Source organism: Protopterus annectens, chromosome 7.part0, assembly GCF_019279795.1.
Source record: "Protopterus annectens isolate FY-2018-M chromosome 7.part0, PAN1.0, whole genome shotgun sequence".
Lineage (NCBI taxonomy): Eukaryota > Metazoa > Chordata > Ceratodontiformes > Protopteridae > Protopterus > Protopterus annectens.
In genome coordinates this window covers 1,844,629,054-1,844,650,328 of record NC_056739.1, presented here as the reverse complement: position 1 = coordinate 1,844,650,328, position 21,275 = coordinate 1,844,629,054, and positions in this window count along the sequence as shown.

Sequence of the window (21,275 nt, the reverse complement as noted above, 5' to 3'; positions counted from 1 at the left end):
AATGATAAACCTACCGCCCTAGAAAACAAAAATGGAAAAACTAAGGGTAATACTGCTCAATGCCAGAAGTCTAAACCTCAAGATGCATGCCCTCGAAGCCCTCCTCAGTATGGAGAACATCGATGTCTGTGCTGTGACTGAAACCTGGTTCATGGCTCCTGAGAGCACCCCAGCACTATCAGGTTATACCTCATATCATGCGTTCCGGCCCCAAAATCCGGACCGAACCACAAAAGGAGGGGGAGTATCCATATTCATAAAGGATACCCACACCTCCAGGTTAGTGGCAACGCACAAAGCATTGGAGACCATCCAGGTGCAATTAACCATAGGTAAAACTGCCCTACAGTTTGTAACATGCTACAGACCACCTTATCAAACTCAGGAAACCCACACAGCTTTCCTGAAGACACTGGAGAGTATGAATGTCTCTCCAAACACCATCATATTGGGTGACTTCAACTACCCAAACATAGACTGGGAACATTACTCAAGCCCCAACACCCTAGCCCAAAGGTTCCTTGAGTTCATAAACTCAAATGCTATGGAACAACTAGTCACCATTCCCACAAGAGGAGAAAATATACTAGACCTGATCATCACAAACATGGGGACAAAATGCTCCACACCGGAAGTATATCCCTCATTGGTGAGATCAGACCATAAATTAATCTCACTGGAGATCCACATCCCCCCCACCCCCGGCAAAAAGACCACCGTGAACAACTTCTCAAAAGCAAACTTCACACTTCTTAAGACTGGAGTGGTATCCTTCAAGGCCCCGAGCCAGTGGAAACCACAACCCACGCTGCTGAAACCCTTACAAATGCCTTCTACGAGCACCTCCAGGAATGTATGGATCAAGCAATCCCTAATAAAATCAAGACCCTTTCCACCAAAGGCAGGCGCCTGGTCTGGTGGACCCCAGCCATAAACAAACTCTACAATAAGAGGAGAAAGCTACTACATGACAGAGCAAAATCCCTAAAAGGGAAGGCATCTCTGATCAATACTAGCAAAAAACTACGATCACTCATAAAATCATCCAAGGCCAACTTTGAGAGAAAAATCGCTAATGACACAAAAGACAATCATAAAGCCTTCTTTAGCTATGTTAGAAACCTGGGTGGAAACTCCCAGATATGCTCAGAATTAGTCCAAAATTATAAAAAAATCACTGAACCCACAGACATTGCCAACATACTGGCAGACAGGTTCAGTGCAAATTTCTCCCTCCCTCCCCAAAGGAGAAATATCTATCCCACCAGAGTCTAGCCTCCCAAACATCTCAGATGCCCAGGTGAGAGCTGCTCTCTAAAGCAAAAACACAGCATCAATGGGACCGGACGGTGTCCCCGGCTGTGTGCTACGAACTCAATGAGGAACTAAACCCACACATAAGGCTGCTGTTTAATCTTAGCCTTACTACAGGATACGACCCAAAGAATGGCGTATGGCAACTGTGGTCCCACTCCACAAAGGCGGTGCTTCTACGGACCCTGGAAATTACCGCCCCATAAGCTTGACGAGCCTTGTCTGCAAAGCTATGGAGAGGATCATAATGGAACTCATAAATAAAGACATTGGGGACCTACAGACACTGGATCCTACCCAATTTGGCTTTGTCAAGGGCAGATCCTGCCTCTTGAACTTGGTCGACTTTTCAAACAGTCACTAAGGCCATTGATGAGGGTAAGGCAGTTCACACAGCCTACCTTGACCTAGCAAAAGTGTTCGACACAATACCCCACTCGGGCATCATAGAAAAGCTCACCAGCTTAGATGTAAACCCATATGTCACAAGATGGGTTGCAAACTGGCTCAAGGACAGAACACACAGGGTTAGAGTTGCTGGTACCATGTCAGACTCTAAGCCGGTCACGAGCGGTGTCCCACAGGACTCAGTCCTGGGCCCCCTCTTGTTCAGCATTTATTTTTCTGAAGTGCAGGCAAACATAGGGGGATTGTGGCTGACAAAATTTGCAGATGACTGCAAACTGGGCACCATAATTGACACTCCATCAGACACAGACATCCTCCAGAGAGGTCTCATAGAAATGGATAACTGGTGCCAGAGCCATGGCCTTAAGCTAAATGCCAAAAAATGTATAGTCATACCCTTTGGGAAAAATAAGGTAACCCCTAATTACCACATAGGTGGTAATCCATTAAACATGGAAGAAGTTATCAGGGACCTGGGGACCCAAGTTGACAGTAACCTCTCTTTTGACACTCACATTGCCAAAGTGGTTAGGAAGACCTTCTACATTGCCCACCTGATCATGAAGGGATTCACATCCAGATCAGGAGAGGTCATTGTACCCCTGTACTCTTCACTTATCAGACCAATGATTGAGTACAACGCCCCATTCGGAATGTACCTTACCCGACACCTGCAGCAGTTGGAAAGACCCCAAAAGTTCCTCACCAAAAGGATAAAGGGGCTCAAACATATGTCATACGATGCCCGACTGAAGAAACTCCAGCTCTATTCAGTTGCATACCGTCTGCTCAGAGGTGATCTGATCATTTTAAGTAGAGTTGCTGCTACTGAGATTTGTCTGCATACATCAACTGGACATAAGCTGATTTAAGTATATTTCCTTCATTTTATTGTGGTTGTTATAACTTGGGGACTGATTTCTCAGATCTAGCTCTGTTGAAACTGTCTTGTGTGTGTGTCTGAAGCTCTGCACTAGTTGTTAAACTGCACTGAAATTCCTTTAAGTGTTAATTAGCTTGGGGGGTTTTCTGATAACTTTAAAACCTGTGTTGGTTACATCTCTGGTAATCATTTTAAGTAGAGTTGCTGCTACTGAGATTTGTCTGCATACATCAACTGGACATAAGCTGATTTAAGTATATTTCCTTCATTTTATTGTGGTTGTTATAACTTGGGGACTGATTTCTCAGATCTAGCTCTGTTGAAACTGTCTTGTGTGTGTGTCTGAAGCTCTGCACTAGTTGTTAAACTGCACTGAAATTCCTTTAAGTGTTAATTAGCTTGGGGGTTTTCTGATAACTTTAAAACCTGTGTTGGTTACATCTCTGGTAATCATTTTAAGTAGAGTTGCTGCTACTGAGATTTGTCTGCATACATCAACTGGACATAAGCTGATTTAAGTATATTTCCTTCATTTTATTGTGGTTGTTATAACTTGGGACTGATTTCTCAGATCTAGCTCTGTTGAAACTGTCTTGTGTGTGTGTCTGAAGCTCTGCACTAGTTGTTAAACTGCACTGAAATTCCTTTAAGTGTTAATTAGCTTGGGGGTTTTCTGATAACTTTAAAACCTGTGTTGGTTACATCTCTGGTAATCATTTTAAGTAGAGTTGCTGCTACTGAGATTTGTCTGCATACATCAACTGGACATAAGCTGATTTAAGTATATTTCCTTCATTTTATTGTGGTTGTTATAACTTGGGGACTGATTTCTCAGATCTAGCTCTGTTGAAACTGTCTTGTGTGTGTGTCTGAAGCTCTGCACTAGTTGTTAAACTGCACTGAAATTCCTTTAAGTGTTAATTAGCTTGGGGGTTTTCTGATAACTTTAAAACCTGTGTTGGTTACATCTCTGGTAATCATTTTAAGTAGAGTTGCTGCTACTGAGATTTGTCTGCATACATCAACTGGACATAAGCTGATTTAAGTATATTTCCTTCATTTTATTGTGGTTGTTATAACTTGGGGACTGATTTCTCAGATCTAGCTCTGTTGAAACTGTCTTGTGTGTGTGTCTGAAGCTCTGCACTAGTTGTTAAACTGCACTGAAATTCCTTTAAGTGTTAATTAGCTTGGGGGTTTTCTGATAACTTTAAAACCTGTGTTGGTTACATCTCTGGTAATCATTTTAAGTAGAGTTGCTGCTACTGAGATTTGTCTGCATACATCAACTGGACATAAGCTGATTTAAGTATATTTCCTTCATTTTATTGTGGTTGTTATAACTTGGGGACTGATTTCTCAGATCTAGCTCTGTTGAAACTGTCTTGTGTGTGTGTCTGAAGCTCTGCACTAGTTGTTAAACTGCACTGAAATTCCTTTAAGTGTTAATTAGCTTGGGGGTTTTCTGATAACTTTAAAACCTGTGTTGGTTACATCTCTGGTAATCATTTTAAGTAGAGTTGCTGCTACTGAGATTTGTCTGCATACATCAACTGGACATAAGCTGATTTAAGTATATTTCCTTCATTTTATTGTGGTTGTTATAACTTGGGGACTGATTTCTCAGATCTAGCTCTGTTGAAACTGTCTTGTGTGTGTGTCTGAAGCTCTGCACTAGTTGTTAAACTGCACTGAAATTCCTTTAAGTGTTAATTAGCTTGGGGGGTTTTCTGATAACTTTAAAACCTGTGTTGGTTACATCTCTGGTAATCATTTTAAGTAGAGTTGCTGCTACTGAGATTTGTCTGCATACATCAACTGGACATAAGCTGATTTAAGTATATTTCCTTCATTTTATTGTGGTTGTTATAACTTGGGGACTGATTTCTCAGATCTAGCTCTGTTGAAACTGTCTTGTGTGTGTGTCTGAAGCTCTGCACTAGTTGTTAAACTGCACTGAAATTCCTTTAAGTGTTAATTAGCTTGGGGGGTTTTCTGATAACTTTAAAACCTGTGTTGGTTACATCTCTGGTAATCATTTTAAGTAGAGTTGCTGCTACTGAGATTTGTCTGCATACATCAACTGGACATAAGCTGATTTAAGTATATTTCCTTCATTTTATTGTGGTTGTTATAACTTGGGACTGATTTCTCAGATCTAGCTCTGTTGAAACTGTCTTGTGTGTGTGTCTGAAGCTCTGCACTAGTTGTTAAACTGCACTGAAATTCCTTTAAGTGTTAATTAGCTTGGGGGGTTTTCTGATAACTTTAAAACCTGTGTTGGTTACATCTCTGGTAATCATTTTAAGTAGAGTTGCTGCTACTGAGATTTGTCTGCATACATCAACTGGACATAAGCTGATTTAAGTATATTTCCTTCATTTTATTGTGGTTGTTATAACTTGGGGACTGATTTCTCAGATCTAGCTCTGTTGAAACTGTCTTGTGTGTGTGTCTGAAGCTCTGCACTAGTTGTTAAACTGCACTGAAATTCCTTTAAGTGTTAATTAGCTTGGGGGTTTTCTGATAACTTTAAAACCTGTGTTGGTTACATCTCTGGTAATCATTTTAAGTAGAGTTGCTGCTACTGAGATTTGTCTGCATACATCAACTGGACATAAGCTGATTTAAGTATATTTCCTTCATTTTATTGTGGTTGTTATAACTTGGGGACTGATTTCTCAGATCTAGCTCTGTTGAAACTGTCTTGTGTGTGTGTCTGAAGCTCTGCACTAGTTGTTAAACTGCACTGAAATTCCTTTAAGTGTTAATTAGCTTGGGGGTTTTCTGATAACTTTAAAACCTGTGTTGGTTACATCTCTGGTAATCATTTTAAGTAGAGTTGCTGCTACTGAGATTTGTCTGCATACATCAACTGGACATAAGCTGATTTAAGTATATTTCCTTCATTTTATTGTGGTTGTTATAACTTGGGGACTGATTTCTCAGATCTAGCTCTGTTGAAACTGTCTTGTGTGTGTGTCTGAAGCTCTGCACTAGTTGTTAAACTGCACTGAAATTCCTTTAAGTGTTAATTAGCTTGGGGGTTTTCTGATAACTTTAAAACCTGTGTTGGTTACATCTCTGGTAATCATTTTAAGTAGAGTTGCTGCTACTGAGATTTGTCTGCATACATCAACTGGACATAAGTATATTTTCATTTTTTTTTGTGGTTGTTGTTATAACTTGGACTCTGATTTCTCTATTCCTGTTGGAAACCTGTGTTGGTTTATCTCTGGTAATCATTTAAGTAGAGTTGCTGCTACTGAGATTTGTCTGCATACATCCTGATTTAAGTATATTTCCTTCATTTTATTGTGGTTGTTATAACTTGGGGACTGATTTCTCAGATCTAGCTCTGTTGAAACTGTCTTCCCCACCCCCTCCCTGTTCTTGGATGTAGTTTAAATTTGGTGGCTTTTGCAGTGCCCGCCCACTGTAGATTTGATCTAGGACACTCCCCCAGTCCCTTCTCTTTACCGCATTCTCTCTAATAAACCCTTTCTGCACTTGCTTTTAGTCCTTTTAATTTAATTACATTTTTTCATACTGTGTGTGGACTAATATTGCTACATACTCAAGTGTGCCAGCTTGCACTGCATGTGAATTGTTTTTATAGCATTTACTGTCTGTTTTTTCCTTGTCGCTGTAAAAAAAAAAAAAAAAAAAAATCTCTTGTTTTCCTGCCTTACTGAACTAGAGTAGTCCAGTTTCAGAGTTGCTGATCCCTGGGCTTTGTTTTTAGTTCCTGTTACTGATCCATTGCCTTATTAGGAAGGAGGGAAGTTTCTTTGCTTACCAGTGGGAGTGGGAAGCACTGAGCGGCCTTTTTGTCCGATTTGGTGAAGTTTCAGCCAGAAACTAGTAGTCCATTGGTCATTTTGGGCCAGTTCCTAGCTCCTTTCAGCCCCCTGCTATAAAACACGCTAAACACGCGTTTTCCAGCTTGTACCAACTCAGCACAGATCCTCGTGGTGGCCTGCAGAGTGATCCAAGCAGCAGAGAGCTAAAAGAGTGACTTTCTACCAGATATAAGTATTTTTGTGGCTTTCCCACTGTTATTAAGCTAGCGACTGCATTTCGCCTGTTTTACTGCTACTTTAAGTGATTTCTGCATTTTACACTGTTTATTGCACTTTAAGTTACTAATTGTTGCAAATTGTTTCTGTAGGCTACACACTAAAGTCGCTAGCCGATTTACAGCATTTATAGCATTTACTGTCTGTTTTTTTTTCCTTGTCTCTGTAATAAAACAAAAAATCTCTTGTTTTCCGCCTTACTGAACTAGAGTAGTCCAGTTTCAGAGTTGCTGATCCCTGGGCTTTGTTTTAGTTCCTGTTACTGATCCATTGCCTTATTAGGGAGGAGCGAAGTTTCTTTGCTTACCAGTGGGAGTGGGAAGCACTGAGCAGCCTTTCTGTCCGATTTGGTGAAGTTTCAGCCAGAAACTAGTAGTCCATTGGTCGTTTTGGGCCAATTCCTAGCTCCTTTCAGCCCCCTGCTATAAAACACGCTAAACACGCGTTTTTCCAGCTTGTACCAACTCAGCACAGATCCTCGTGGTGGCCTGCAGAGTGATCCAAGCAGCAGAGAGCTAAAAGAGTGACTTTCTACCAGATATAAGTATTTTTTGTGGCTTTTCCACTGTTATTTAAGCTAGCGACTGCATTTCGCCTGTTTTACTGCTACTTTAAGTGATTTCTGCATTTTACACTGTTTATTGCACTTTAAGTTACTAATTGTTGCAAATTGTTTCTGTAGGCTACACACTAAAGTGCTAGCCGATTTACAGCATTTATAGCATTTACTGTCTGTTTTTGCTTGTCTCTGTAATAAAACAAAAAAAATCTCTTGTTTTCCTGCCTTACTGAACTAGAGTAGTCCAGTTTCAGAGTTGCTGATCCCTGGGCTTTGTTTTTAGTTCCTGTTACTGATTCATTGCCTTATTAGGGAGGAGGAAGTTTCTTTGCTTACCAGTGGGAGTGGGAAGCACTGAGCAGCCTTTCTGTCCGATTTGGTGAAGTTTCAGCCAGAAACTAGTAGTCCATTGGTTGTTTTGGGCCAATTCCTAGCTCCTTTCAGCCCCTGCTATAAAACACGCTAAACACGCGTTTTCCAGCTTGTACCAACTCAGCACAGATCCTCGTGGTGGCCTGCAGGGTGATCCAAGCAGCAGAGAGCTAAAGAGTGACTTTCTACCAGATATAAGTATTTTTGTGGCTTTCCCACTGTTATTTAAGCTAGCAACTGCATTTCGCCTGTTTTATTGCTACTTTAAGTGATTTCTGCATTTTACACTGTTTATTGCACTTTAAGTTACTAATTGTTGCAAATTGTTTCTGTAGGCTACACACTAAAGTGCGCTAGCCGATTTACAGCAATTACTGTCTGTTTTTTCCTTGTCTCTGTAATAAAACAAAAAAATCTCTTGTTTTCCGCCTTACTGAACTAGAGTAGTCCAGTTTCAGAGTTGCTGATCCCTGGGCTTTGTTTTTAGTTCCTGTTACTGATCCATTGCCTTATTAGGAAGGAGGGAAGTTTCTTTGCTTACCAGTGGGAGTGGGAAGCACTGAGCGCCTTTTGTCTGATTTGGTGAAGTTTCAGCCAGAAACTAGTAGTCCATTGGTCGTTTGGGCCAATTCCTAGCTCCCTTCAGCCCCTGCTATAAAACACGCTAAACGCGTGTAAGCTGGACTGAGTTACCACTGTTGCACACAAGAGCAGCGGTTAAACAAGGTTAAACTATTTGGGCCATCTAAATTCCACTCTTCCAATTTTCCTTAAAACTACCTTCCTCGAGCTGTACTGCTGATCTAACCAGCATATCCTATAACTGAAAAGTTCATCTCTACTTGATTCCCAAGTAGACTATTCTCTATCTGTAAAGCCTAGCACTTACTCCTACAGTACTTGCACCTTGATAAAGCACTCTTATTATAGATAGTACCCCACCAGCCTAAAACCCACTTCCCGAGTCCTTTGAAAGTCTCTTTATCTACTACTTCTAGTATGTCGAGGATCAGTTGCTAGTGTCCTCTCCAGCTCAACTGGTGAACCTGGGAATATTGAGGCAATGTTACAACTGCCTCATGTACACAGACAATCCTCTCCTTCTCCCACAAAACACAAATACATGCAGAGATGCAACTATACGGCCAAACTGGAGGCTGAGCTCTCTCAACATAGGACTGGCAAGACCAGACAGGAGGAGAAGGTAACCACACACAATACATACCCAGTCACACATGGTACCATCACAACTTCAAATCATACACATACTCACACAAAGACATACTGGAGGCTCTGATCAAAATTTACCAAAACAGCAGAGGCCACCAAAGCAGACACCCAAACAACTACCACCTCACGACCCAACACATGCAACACATAGACCACACAGTCAGAGTGTCAAACAGTCACAGCCCTTAAGGCCAAACAAAATGCCAGACACACTTGTCATTGGTGATTCCATAGTCAGACACACTGCCGTCCCGCTCACCAGACTGAGTAAAGAGAAGGTCACAGTAAGCTGCCTGTCAGGCGCTAGAATCCGCCACATAACGCAAGCACTCAGGTCTCTCAACAGCAGGTACAAGTACGACTCAGTCATTGTCCACGCTGGTGTCAACGACCTGAGGCGTACCTCCTGGACTACATGAAAGGGACATCGAGGAGCTCTCTGATTATGTAGCCCAGGCAGGTATGACCCTGACCTTGAGCAGTATCCTACCTTCACCTAGAATGATGCCACAATACAGTGATAAGATGATCAGCTTTAATAATTGGCTTAAATTCTGGTGTCATTCAAAGGGGATCAATGTCTGTCTGCCTGGGATGACATGCTGGACAAGCCACGCTGCGCAAGGGCGGCTTGCACCTGTCACCCTGGGCTTCCGGATATTGGCAAAGGCTCTTGCCACCCCCATAGTGCCTTTTTAGGCAAGGCTCAAATTCTAAACCTACCACCCTAGAACACCAAAAAGGAAAAACTAAGGGTAATGCTGCTCAATGCCAGAAGTCTCAATCTCAAGATGCACGCACTCGAGGCCCTTCTCAATATGGAGAACATCGATGTCTGTGCTGTGACAGAAACCTGGTTCAAGGCTCCTGAGAGCACCCCAGCACTAACAGGTTTCACCTCATATCATGCGTTCGGCCCCAAAATCCGGACAACACCAAGAAAGGAGGGGTGTCCATATTCATAAAGGACACCCACACCTCAAGGTTGGTGGCAACGCATGATGCATCGGAGACCATCCAGGTGCAATTAACCATAGGCAAGACTGCTCTGCAATTTGTAGCATGTTACAGGCCACCCTCTCAAACTCAGGAACCTCACATGGCCTTCCTGAAAACATTGGAGGGATAAATGTATCTCCAAACACCATCATACTAGGTGACTTTAACTACCCTAATATAGACTGGGAACACTACTCAAGCCCGAACACTCTAACCCAAAGATTCCTGGGTTCATAAACTCAAATGCCATGGAACAACTAGTCACCATCCCCACAAGAGGAGAAAACATACTTGATCTCATCATCACGAACATGGGATCAAAATGTTCAACACCGGAAGTATACCCCTCACTGGTGAGATCAGATCATAAACTAATCTCGCTGGAGGTCCTCATCCCCCCACCTGAAACAAAAAGACCACAGTGAAAAACTTCTCAAAAGCCGATTTCACACTTCTAAAAACTAGTGTGGTCTCCTTTAAGGCCCCTGAGCCAGTGGTAAACATTACTCAAACCGCTGAATCACTTACAAATGCCTTCTACCAGCACCTACAGGACTGCATGGATCAGGCAATCCCAAACAAAACTAAGACTCTCTGTACCAAAGGCAAGCGTCCAGTCTGGTGGACCCCAGCCATAAACAAGCTCTACAACAAAGGAGGAAGCTACTACAAGATAGAGCAAAATCCTTGAAAGGTAAGACACCTTTGATCATTATAAGTAAAAACTAAGAGCTCTCATAAAATCATCCAAGGCAAATTTTGAGAGAAAAATCGCCAAGGACTCTAAAGAGAATCATAAGGCCTTCTTTAGCTATGTTAGAAACCTAGGAGGAAACTCCCAGATATGCTCAGAATTAGTTCAAAATGATGTGAAAATTACTGAACCTACACACATTGCCAACATACTGGCTGACAGGTTCAGTGCAAACTTCTCCCCTCCCCCAAAAGGAGAGATATCTATTCCAGAGGATTGTAGCCCCCAAACATCTCCAACGCCCAGGTGAGAACTGCCCTCACTAAGGCAAAAACACAGCATCCATGGGACGGATGGTGTCCCCGGCTGTGTGCTTCATGAACTCAATGAGGAATTAAACCCACAGTTAGGACAGCTGTTTAATCTTAGCCTCACCTCAGGATACGTACCCAAGGAGTGGCGCGGCGACTGTGGTCCCACTTCATAAGGCGGTGCCTCCACAGACCCTGGAAATTACCGCCCCATTAGCTTGACAAGCCTTATCTGCAAAGCCATGGAGAGGATCATAATGGAACTCATAAATAAAGACATAGGGAACTTGCAGACTTTGGATCCAACTCAGTTTGGCTTTGTCACAGGCAGATCCTGCCTCTTAAACTTGGTTGACTTTTTCGAGACAGTCACCAAGGCCATTGATGAGGGAAAGGCAGTCCATACAGCCTACCTCGACCTGGCAAAGGCCTTGACACAATACCCCACTCAGGTATCATCGAAAAACTCATCAGCTTGAATGTAAACCCATACATCACAAGATGGGTTGCAAACTGGCTAAGTGACAGAACCCACAGGGTCAGAGTTGCTGGAGCCATGTCAGACTCAAAGCCTGTCACAAGTGGTGTCCCACAGGGCTCAGTCCTGGGTCCACTCTTGTTCGGCATCTACTTTTCTGAAGTACAAGCAAACACAGGAGGGTTATGGCTGACAAAGTTTGCAGATGACTGCAAACTGGCCATAGTCGAAAACACATCTGACACAGATATCCTCCAGAAGGGCCTCACAGAAATGGATAACTGGTGCCAGAGCCATGGCCTGAAGTTAAACGCCAAAAATGCATAGTCATACCCTTTGGGAAAAACAAGGCTACCCCTAGCTACCATATAGGTGGCAATCCACTGAGCACAGAAAAAGTCATCAGAGATCTGGGGACCCAGGTTGACAGTAGCCTTCGTTTGACACTCATGTTGCTAAAGTAGTTAGGAAAACCTTCTATATCACCCACCTGATCATGAAGGGATTCACATCTAGATCAAGGGAGGTCATCGTCCCCTGTACTCATCACTTATTAGACCTATGATTGAGTACAATGCCCGTTCGAATGTATCTGACCAGACACCTGCTGCAGCTTGAAAGGCCCCAAAAGTTCCTCACCAAAAGGATAAAGGGTCTCAAAAATATGTCTTATGCTGCCCGACTGAAAGAACTCCAGCTCTATTCAGTCTCATACCGCTTGCTCAGAGGTGACCTGTGCCTGACATATAAGGCCATGTCAAACCCAGATTTGATGAATATGCTTCACCTCAAAAATCTAGATCCCTCAGAACCACAAGGCGGGAGACTTAAACCTTGACACGGTTATAAATAGAACGTGCTGGAGGGACAGATTCATCACCCAGAGACTCCCTATGCTGTGGAACAAAATCCCGGTACATGTGAGGCAGAGCACCTCTCTGGTCTTGTTCAAGAGGAATCTTGACCAATGGATGGGAGATTGCAGATATACCCCAGGGATTACTTCAGCGTCACTGCTTGACAGAGGCACAGCAAAATGATAGGCATAGTTTTTATTCAAACTAAAGGGGTGGCGAAAGCCACATAACTATGGGCTAGGCTTATAAATGCCCTTGGGCAGAAAGCCTAGTATGAACCTATGAACCTATGAACCTATAAAGGCCATGTCCAACCCGGAATTAATGGACATGCTCCACCTCAAAATATCCAAATCCACCAGAGCCACGAGAGCAAGAGACTTAAACCTCAACACGGATATAAATAGGACGTGCTGGAGGGACAGATTCATCACCCAGAGACTCCCTACACTATGGAACAGAATCCCAGTCCATGTGAGGCAGAGCCCCTCACTGACTCTGTTCAAGAGAAATCTTGACGAGTGGATGGGAGATCGTAGGTTTACCCCGGGAATCATCTCTGTATCACTGCTGGACAGAGGCACAGCAAACTAATGGGTATAGTATTCTCATCCTAAGGGGTGGTGAAAGCCACACACACTCTGGCTAGGCTTATAAATGCCCTAGGGCAGGTAGCCTAGTATGAACCTATGAACCTATGAACCTATGAAGAGCTTAGAGGCTATGATGTAATATTTTAAAGGCAAACACTGGATTGTGGGATCCCTAGAAGTAGACTAAAAAAAATCAGGATGCTGGCCCCCATGTGGGCAGACTCTGGAATTGCATTTAAAATACAAAAAAAGTATATAGAGTCTAAAAGTGGTGTTAAAATGTAGGAAAGATCAAGACATAATGAAATAACATGTTTTTTTCAGTCTGTGGGTGTGGTTCTCCTTTAACTATTTTAGTGTGTTGTTGCTTTTGCCACTGCATTTAAATGTTGAGTTCTCACTTCGGGCTTATTTCTAAGTGCTTGCTGCTTGGATTACCAATTGACCTGATTAATTGCTGCACTTTGCACTTCTTTTTTAGTGGTTTAAAATTAGAAATGCTAGTTTAATTGCAGTGAGAGTTGAGTGTAGCCTGGTTTCTTCTATGCTTTACAACACTGAGAAAACATTAGAGTGTGCTCTTTTTGAATGGCCAGTGGACTACTTTGCTTGTTTATTGTTTTGTTCTGCTTATATAAAGTCATTGCATTTGCTAGATGCTTGGCTCATTAGTATAGAGCTTGCCAATGCTTGGTGACCATGCCATTGACTGCTAAGAGCTGCCGACGAATCCGTTATCTGCTTCAGGTCCATTCACAGCTAGGTAAGTACTCCAAACTGCTGTTTTACACTTTGTGTGGTATATACTTGTGCTGTTTTTATATGTGTATTATTTACAGAGTTTTAGAACTTTTAACTACTTTAAAATGCTGTTGATTTTGTCACTGTATTTGAATGTTGAGTCCTGCACTTCAACCTTGCTCGTAAGTATTTGCTGTTTGGATTATTGATTATCCTCATTAATTATTGAACTTTGGACTACTTTTTAGAGGATAAAACTTAAAAAAAAATAGGTCTGCACTCTAGGAGTAGAATCCTGTTTTCTTCTCTACTTTGAACTATTGAGGAAACCTTAGATTATGCTTGTTGTTATTGGCCAATGGGCTATTTTATTTACTGTTTTTCTGTACCTTTATAAAGTTTGCACATTTGTACTTCACGTGGAGGTGATTAGTAGTGTCTTGTATACACATAGGTGCTTAGAATCTCAGTTTCCCTATACAACTAACCCCTAAGAGTTTCTAATTATGTAGTTGCTCTATGAGCACCTTGTTTGTATAAAGTGAAACACTGCTACTTGAGATTAGACTAAGATTACGATTCTTACCTAAATAGCACATAATCAAATCTATTGAAAACTATTCAAGTTTTTCATTTTTTTGTCATTTTTTGCAGCTTTACTTAAGTAGCACCTTAACTAACCTATTCTTAGGTTCATAGATTATAGGTTCATAGGTTCATAGATTTGTACTAAGCTAACTGCCCTTGCAAGCCATTTTAAGCCTAGCCAATTATCCCTTGTGAGACTCAAACTCCACACCTTGTGCTTATAAGGCAAGCACCTTAACCATTAGGCCACCCTCCCAACCTCTTTCGAAACATTCTTGGTAATTATTCTGTTGAAACACATTGTGCAAATTCCTGGAACCATGGATTTGCATTTTCTTGTTGTCTGTTTTATCCAGCTTGGTAGAAATTGGTTTCCAAGGCAATGTCGAAATTATCTCATGTTTTCTGAAAAATAATAATAGTCCTATTTGGATAAGGCCCACTGGACACACACACAGTCCATTTTCAGGGGTAACCCAGAAGTAATGTCTGGTTAAGTGACTTGTTGAAGGCCACACAGGAGACAAACAAGAGCTGAGGGAATCAAACCTTGTACAGCAGGAATTGCACCTTTCAACCTTAATCTTTACACTAACTGCCAGACATAACAGACAGCGAATTAATTTTCAAACAATCTGATACAGTGAGTGTGAAAGATGTATCTATACATAGTATCACTGGAGGAAAAGCTTTCACAGCCACGAGAAATACAAAACAGTTTGTCAGAAACAAACAATACCTCACAATACCTACCACACGTGCACACACATGCTACAGGGTAAACACATACACCCACATCTAAGAGTCTAAATAGCATCTAAGTCCAAGGAAGTCATTGTTCTACTGTATTCTGCATTCATCAGACCTATCATTGGGTACAATGCCCCCTTTGGTATGTACCTAACCAGGCATATCCAACAACTGGAATGTCCACAGATGTTCCTCACTAAAAGAATTCAGGGCATAAGTAATATGTCCTATGCAGACCGCCTGAAGGCCTTATCCCTGTATTTTGTCTCCTACAGGCTTTTGGTGGGAGATCTATGCCTGGCATACAGGGCATTGTCAGACCCCACTCTGATGGACCTCCTGCATATCCACAAAACAAACAGTACCAGAATTACCCATTCTAAAGACTTAAACCTTGCCTGTGATATAAATAGGACCTACTTGAGAGATAGGTATATATCCCAGAGACTACCCTGTCTATGGAACATATGGTCTCCATCCATGTGAAGCAGAGTTCCTCCCTAATCCACTTCAAGTGCAACTTGGACAATTGGATGGGAAACTGGAAATTCATCCCTGGTTTGGCACCCATGTCTCTGATGCAGACAGGTACCCTGCAAATAGTTCATCTACCAGGCCCATGCTTACATTTATCAAGGCTATCAGAACTCGTCAGAGATTTAGGATGCATGGCTAGGCTTAAAAAGGCCCTTGTGGTCATTAGCTTAGTAAACACCTATGAACCTATATGTTTTGCCTATTAAAAGTATCCTACCCAAATCACAAAGGCCTCCTAGACACAGTAATTAGAATAATTATCCTTACCAGCCTTAAAAACAAGCTACCAAAGCAATGCCCACCACAACACATAGAGCCACAATTTATGGAGTCTCATCTTCTAAGCCTATAAGGCAGACCACCACAAATCCCAATATTTTGGTCATAGGAGAATTTATTGTGAGACACACAGATGTCCCACTTACCATGCTGAGCAAAGAGAGGGTCACATTCACCTTCCTATAAAGGCCAGTGTCTGCCAGATCATACAAACAATCAAGTCATTGAACCACAAGTACCAGTTTGACTTTGTCATAGTCTATTTGATAGTAAATTACCGGAAATGTACCTCTCTGGGCTATATGAAGAGGGACACAATGGAGTTCTTGGACTGTGTGTCCTAGGTCAGCATGAGCCTAGCATTGAGCAACATACTACCTTCTTTGAGGATGACACCACAATATGAACAAAAGATAATTGACTTTAATAATAGGCTAAGTTTTTAGCATCACTCAAAGGGTGTACAACATTTGTTGGCCTGGCAGGATTTAGTTGACAGACCATGCTCCACCTATTCCCTCCAGACTTTTGAATATTAACTAAAACTTTGTCTGTCCAACAGTACCTTTTGTAGACATTGCTAATCTGATAAACCTCCCAACATAGGAAAACCAACCCACGATAAACTAAAGATGTTACAGTTCAATGCCAGGAGTCTAAGCAAAAAAAGTCTACTCCCTGGAAGCTGTCCTCATCTTGGAAAATGTAGACATTCATGTAGTTACTGAGACATGGTTTAAATCCTCAGACAGGCACCCAGGCAGTGCAGTGCTACAATGCCTTCCATACACTTAGATCAGTTACTGTATAGGAAGAGGCAAAAGGTGGAGGTGTCTCAATTTACATCAAAAATAAACACACCCCAAGGCTGTTCAAACAGTATTACACACTTGGACCTATCCAGATTCAGATCTGCATTGGTAAAGTTCCATACCATATCACTGCAATTTACAGGTTCCCCTCTATGACCCAGGAAATCCATGCTATTTACTTAAATGAACTGGAATCACTCTCCAATCAATGCAACACCATATCCATGGGTGAAATCATCGACCAACTGTAAACTGGTATATGTTGTGATGGACCTGTTTACCTGAGGCAATGATCAAGGAACCTTAATCCTTACCACTGACACCAGTGAGAGACCGTCATTAAAACAAGGATGGATTTACACAGTAATTTCAAATACAGCTCTATCCATCAAGCACAATTTCCCCCAAGAGAAGTTCCAAGTGACTGACACACCCACACCTGGGTATTTGATTTTCACACACACACACACACACACACACACACACACACACACACACACACACACACACACACACACACACACACACACACACTCCTGGGATAGGCTGGCACAGTTTTACTAGCTGTGCCCCCTTATGCCCAGACAATAAGGTAACAATGCTGCCACCAGCCAGTAAATGCCAGGCTCTTACAAGGGTATTCAATTGTACTGAGTAAAATCAATATTAACATAAATGGTAGAGTATAACCCAAGCTGCAAGGCTTTTTAGAGTGGCCAAGCCATCACTAGAATAAACACAAGTACTGTCAAGATGTTAAAAGAAATCTGTAAAAGACCAGCCACAATAAAAGGTATAAAAATATTTAATAATAAATAAAAGAGAAAACATGAAATATTAAATATTTAAGTGCAATAAACAACAGAGTTTCAATTACAGGAAAATAAAAATAATACAGTTGGGCAGATTCAAGCAAATGCAGAAACAAATACTTAGCTAATCTAAACTAAAACTAAAACTAAAGCTAATTTAGAACTTAAAACTTGCCTAAAAGACCTAGTGGAAGTAATAGTACACTCACCTTGCAACCTCTAATCACTGGCAAATTGGAAAACTGGTTAAGCCCCGCTCCGCTCGCCTTTGCTTCGCTTGGGCTCGCTTCGCACCCCACCCTGCCCCCAAATCTCACCCTCCCCTACTATTACTTAATTTATATCTCCCTGGCCACTCCCAACCCCTCTACAACCAATCACCTACAACCTGTACTACAACCTCAACCTACCCCATCTGCCAATACTAGTCTCCCTCCCCTCCACTACTCTCATACTAGTACCAAATCTTAACCTAACTGCTATGTCTATCTACACAACTTTATTGATAACCTTTCTGCCATCCCTGCTAATCATCCCATATCTACTCTCCTCCTATGAGAACACGGAATACTTTGGCTTTCACTACCCCAGATTCTTGACCTCAATTCCTTCACTTACATGCAACATTCTTCAACTTCTCCCCTCACAGATTCTTACCTCACCCAATTATGTCCCTATCAGGCCTAAATACATCTTCTCCAAACCAAGGTACTATCATAGTACTCTACTCAGGATCTGGAAACTCATAACTAGGCTAAACAACAACCTCACCATGGATGGTGACATCCACCCAAACCCAGGTCCAACCACTACTACTATCTCTATTCTCTCCACCAACTCCCCAACCAATATAGACCCCTCACATAGACCCCCAGACACCCTGCTGGCCTGCCATCTGAACATCAGGAGCATAAATAACAAAATCCAGCACCTACATTCCCTCCTGGCAGTATATTCACCTGATATACTCTGCCTCACAGAAACATGGCTAAAACCTGCCATTAAGGACAATGAAGTCCTGCCACCTGGGTACAACATGCATAGACTTGATCACACCCAAAAAAAGAGCGGAGGGGTAGCAATACTCTACAAGTCCACCTTATCTGTTGCCATAGCCAACCTACAACCCCCCCTATTCAACAACGCTGAAATCATTATCACAAAGCTACATATTAACAACCATCAAAGCATAAACTTTGTCTGTGTCTACATTCCCCCAGGGAAGAACACAGACACCCTTGAGGAGTTCCTAACCTGGCTCAACAACAACCAGCCGCAGGAAACCATAATCCTTGGGGACTTCAACATTGACTGGAAAGTCTGCTCCTCTCAATCCCCAACAACCCATGTAAACCTCCAAGGATTTACCCAAACCATAACCTTACCCACTAGGCTAAGCAAATCACAAGACAAACCTAGTACCCTGGACTGGATACTCATCAATAACTCTCCACATCTGTATACGACAGGCACCGTACCAGATGATCTAAGTGATCACTGCCTCACATATATACTCAAGCTTAAGATTAACTACCATCATCAACCCACCTATAGAACTATAAGAAGCAACAAAAACGTTGACCCCCAAAAATTTAACAATGAACTAAAGGCATGCAACTGGTCTACCCCAAAAAGCCTCCCGCTAGATGAAGCAGTCATTTACTTCAACTCCAGATTCCTGGCTATTCTCGACCTTCATGCCCCCAGTTGTACTAGTAGAACCAAGGTCAATACTGCACCTTGGCTCACTAAAGAAACTAGGGCCAAATTTGCATTAAGAAATAAAGCATAGGACACCTACCAGACTACTAAAACCCTACCTGACCAACTATTATTTAGGCAACTAAGAAATGATGCAAAAAAATCTGTAACTATAGATAAAAAGAAATACTACTACCACCTATCTAAACCTCAGATCACAAATCTAAACCTCAGAAATTTTGGACGGGGATAAACCAACTCCTCCACCCAGGACAAACCACCACCCCAAACCCATCTGCCACTAATCAAAATCCCCCAGAAGACATTGCCAACTCCTTTAATACCTTCTTCACTGAAACCATCCAAACTTTAGCAAACCAACTCACACCCACTGGTTCTAATCCAAACACAACCAATTCCAAAGCTATAACTTCCTTCAGTCTCCAACCAGACCCCACTCAACTCATTAAGACCCTACTTAGGAAACTAAGTCCCGCCACCCTGGCTGCTGACCTCCGCCCAGCTGACTACTTACAAAAGATTGCAGATGCAATTGCATACCCAATCTCTGTCCTTATTAACCAATCCATATCAGAAGCCATAATCCTTGACATATGGAAAATCTCACATGTCATACCACTTCACAAAGGGGGCAGTTCCACTGAACTGTCTAACTACAGGCCCATAGCCATTTTGTCACCACTAGCTAAGATCATGGAGAAGTGTGTTCAAATTCAACTCATGAAATATTTCACACAGAACAAACTTCTATCCAACTCGCAACATGGCTTTAGGCCTAATCACAGCACCACATCAGCCCTCCTCTCTTTCTCAAACACTATAAACCACAATCGTAACAATAACAAATTGTCCTCTGCTCTCTTTCTAGACCTGTCCAAGGCCTTTGACACGGTGGATCACAAAATGCTAATGAACAGCCTGGAGGCCTACAACTTAAAAAAACAGGCCCTCCAATGGTTTGAGTCCTACCTACAAGGCAGGCAACAGGCTGTACTGTGGCAGAGAAAACTCTCCTCACACCTCTCCATCAGACTCGGAGTCCCCCAGGGCTCAATACTAGGTCCCCTTCTTTTCTCCATCTTTATAAATGAACTTAGCACAGTCATACCAGAGGCTACATGCATTCAATATGCAGATGACTCGACCTTGATCTGCTCTGCCTCCACCCCAGCAAAACTTACCACAATAACCCAAAGCACCTTCAACAAGGTTGAAAATTGGCCACTAAACCAATGCCTAATACTAAATCCCAACAAAACTAAGTTACTTATCTTCACCCCAACATATAGGACCACCTCACCACTGTTCAACATAACAGCTAATAATGGTACCATCATCTCCCCAGCAACCCAGACTAAACTGTTGGGTGTCACGATCGACAACAACCTCAGGTTTGATGCACACATCAATCAAACTATAAAAACTACCAATAAAAAATTCGGTAGTCTCTACAGGATCAAATCATTCCTCACCCCGTAAGCTAGAATTGCAATTGCCCACTCCCATCTCCTATCTACCCTTCTCTATGCCTCCCCTCTCTTCTCCCACCTGAATAAAACCGATCTTAAAAAACTGTCATCATGCTACAACCACATTGCCAGATTTGCAACTGGCTCACCCTACCGTACCCACCACTGCCAGAACCTGAATCTCCTGGGCTGGCTGGAACTACCCAACCTCCTACAGCTCAACCAGCTTAAAGTTGCCCATAAAATCCTCCACCATCCGGACACTACCCCAGCCCTAAGAAACATAATCTGCCCCTACAGCAACAATCGAACACTCCGCTCATCCACCAAACTCCTAGTACTTACGATCAAATCCAACCATGCTGCAGGCGACTCCCTTTTTGCCAACTCTGTCGCTAAAAATTGGAACTCACTACCAGCTGACATTACCCTAGAGTCTTCACCAACTATATTTAAACACAAACTTAAAAGCCACCTCAAATCACACTGGATATGTCCCTGTACCAACCCAGACTAGGACCCCACACATCCCCCCACCTCACTTTTAATAAATGTCCCTGCCCATCCATCCCTCCTCATTTAACCAATGAGATCCTTTATATTAGCTAGTCTAGGTATTGTTTGTGTAAATAAAATTTCTTAAACCCAAGATAGTATGTTATCTTTAACTATTACTTTTAATTGAAAAGTATGCCACAGGCCTCATGGATGGATGTATGTACTATGTCTACAATCAGCTTGTATGTAACCTCAGTTATTGGATTATCTATTTTGTAATGCCTATAACT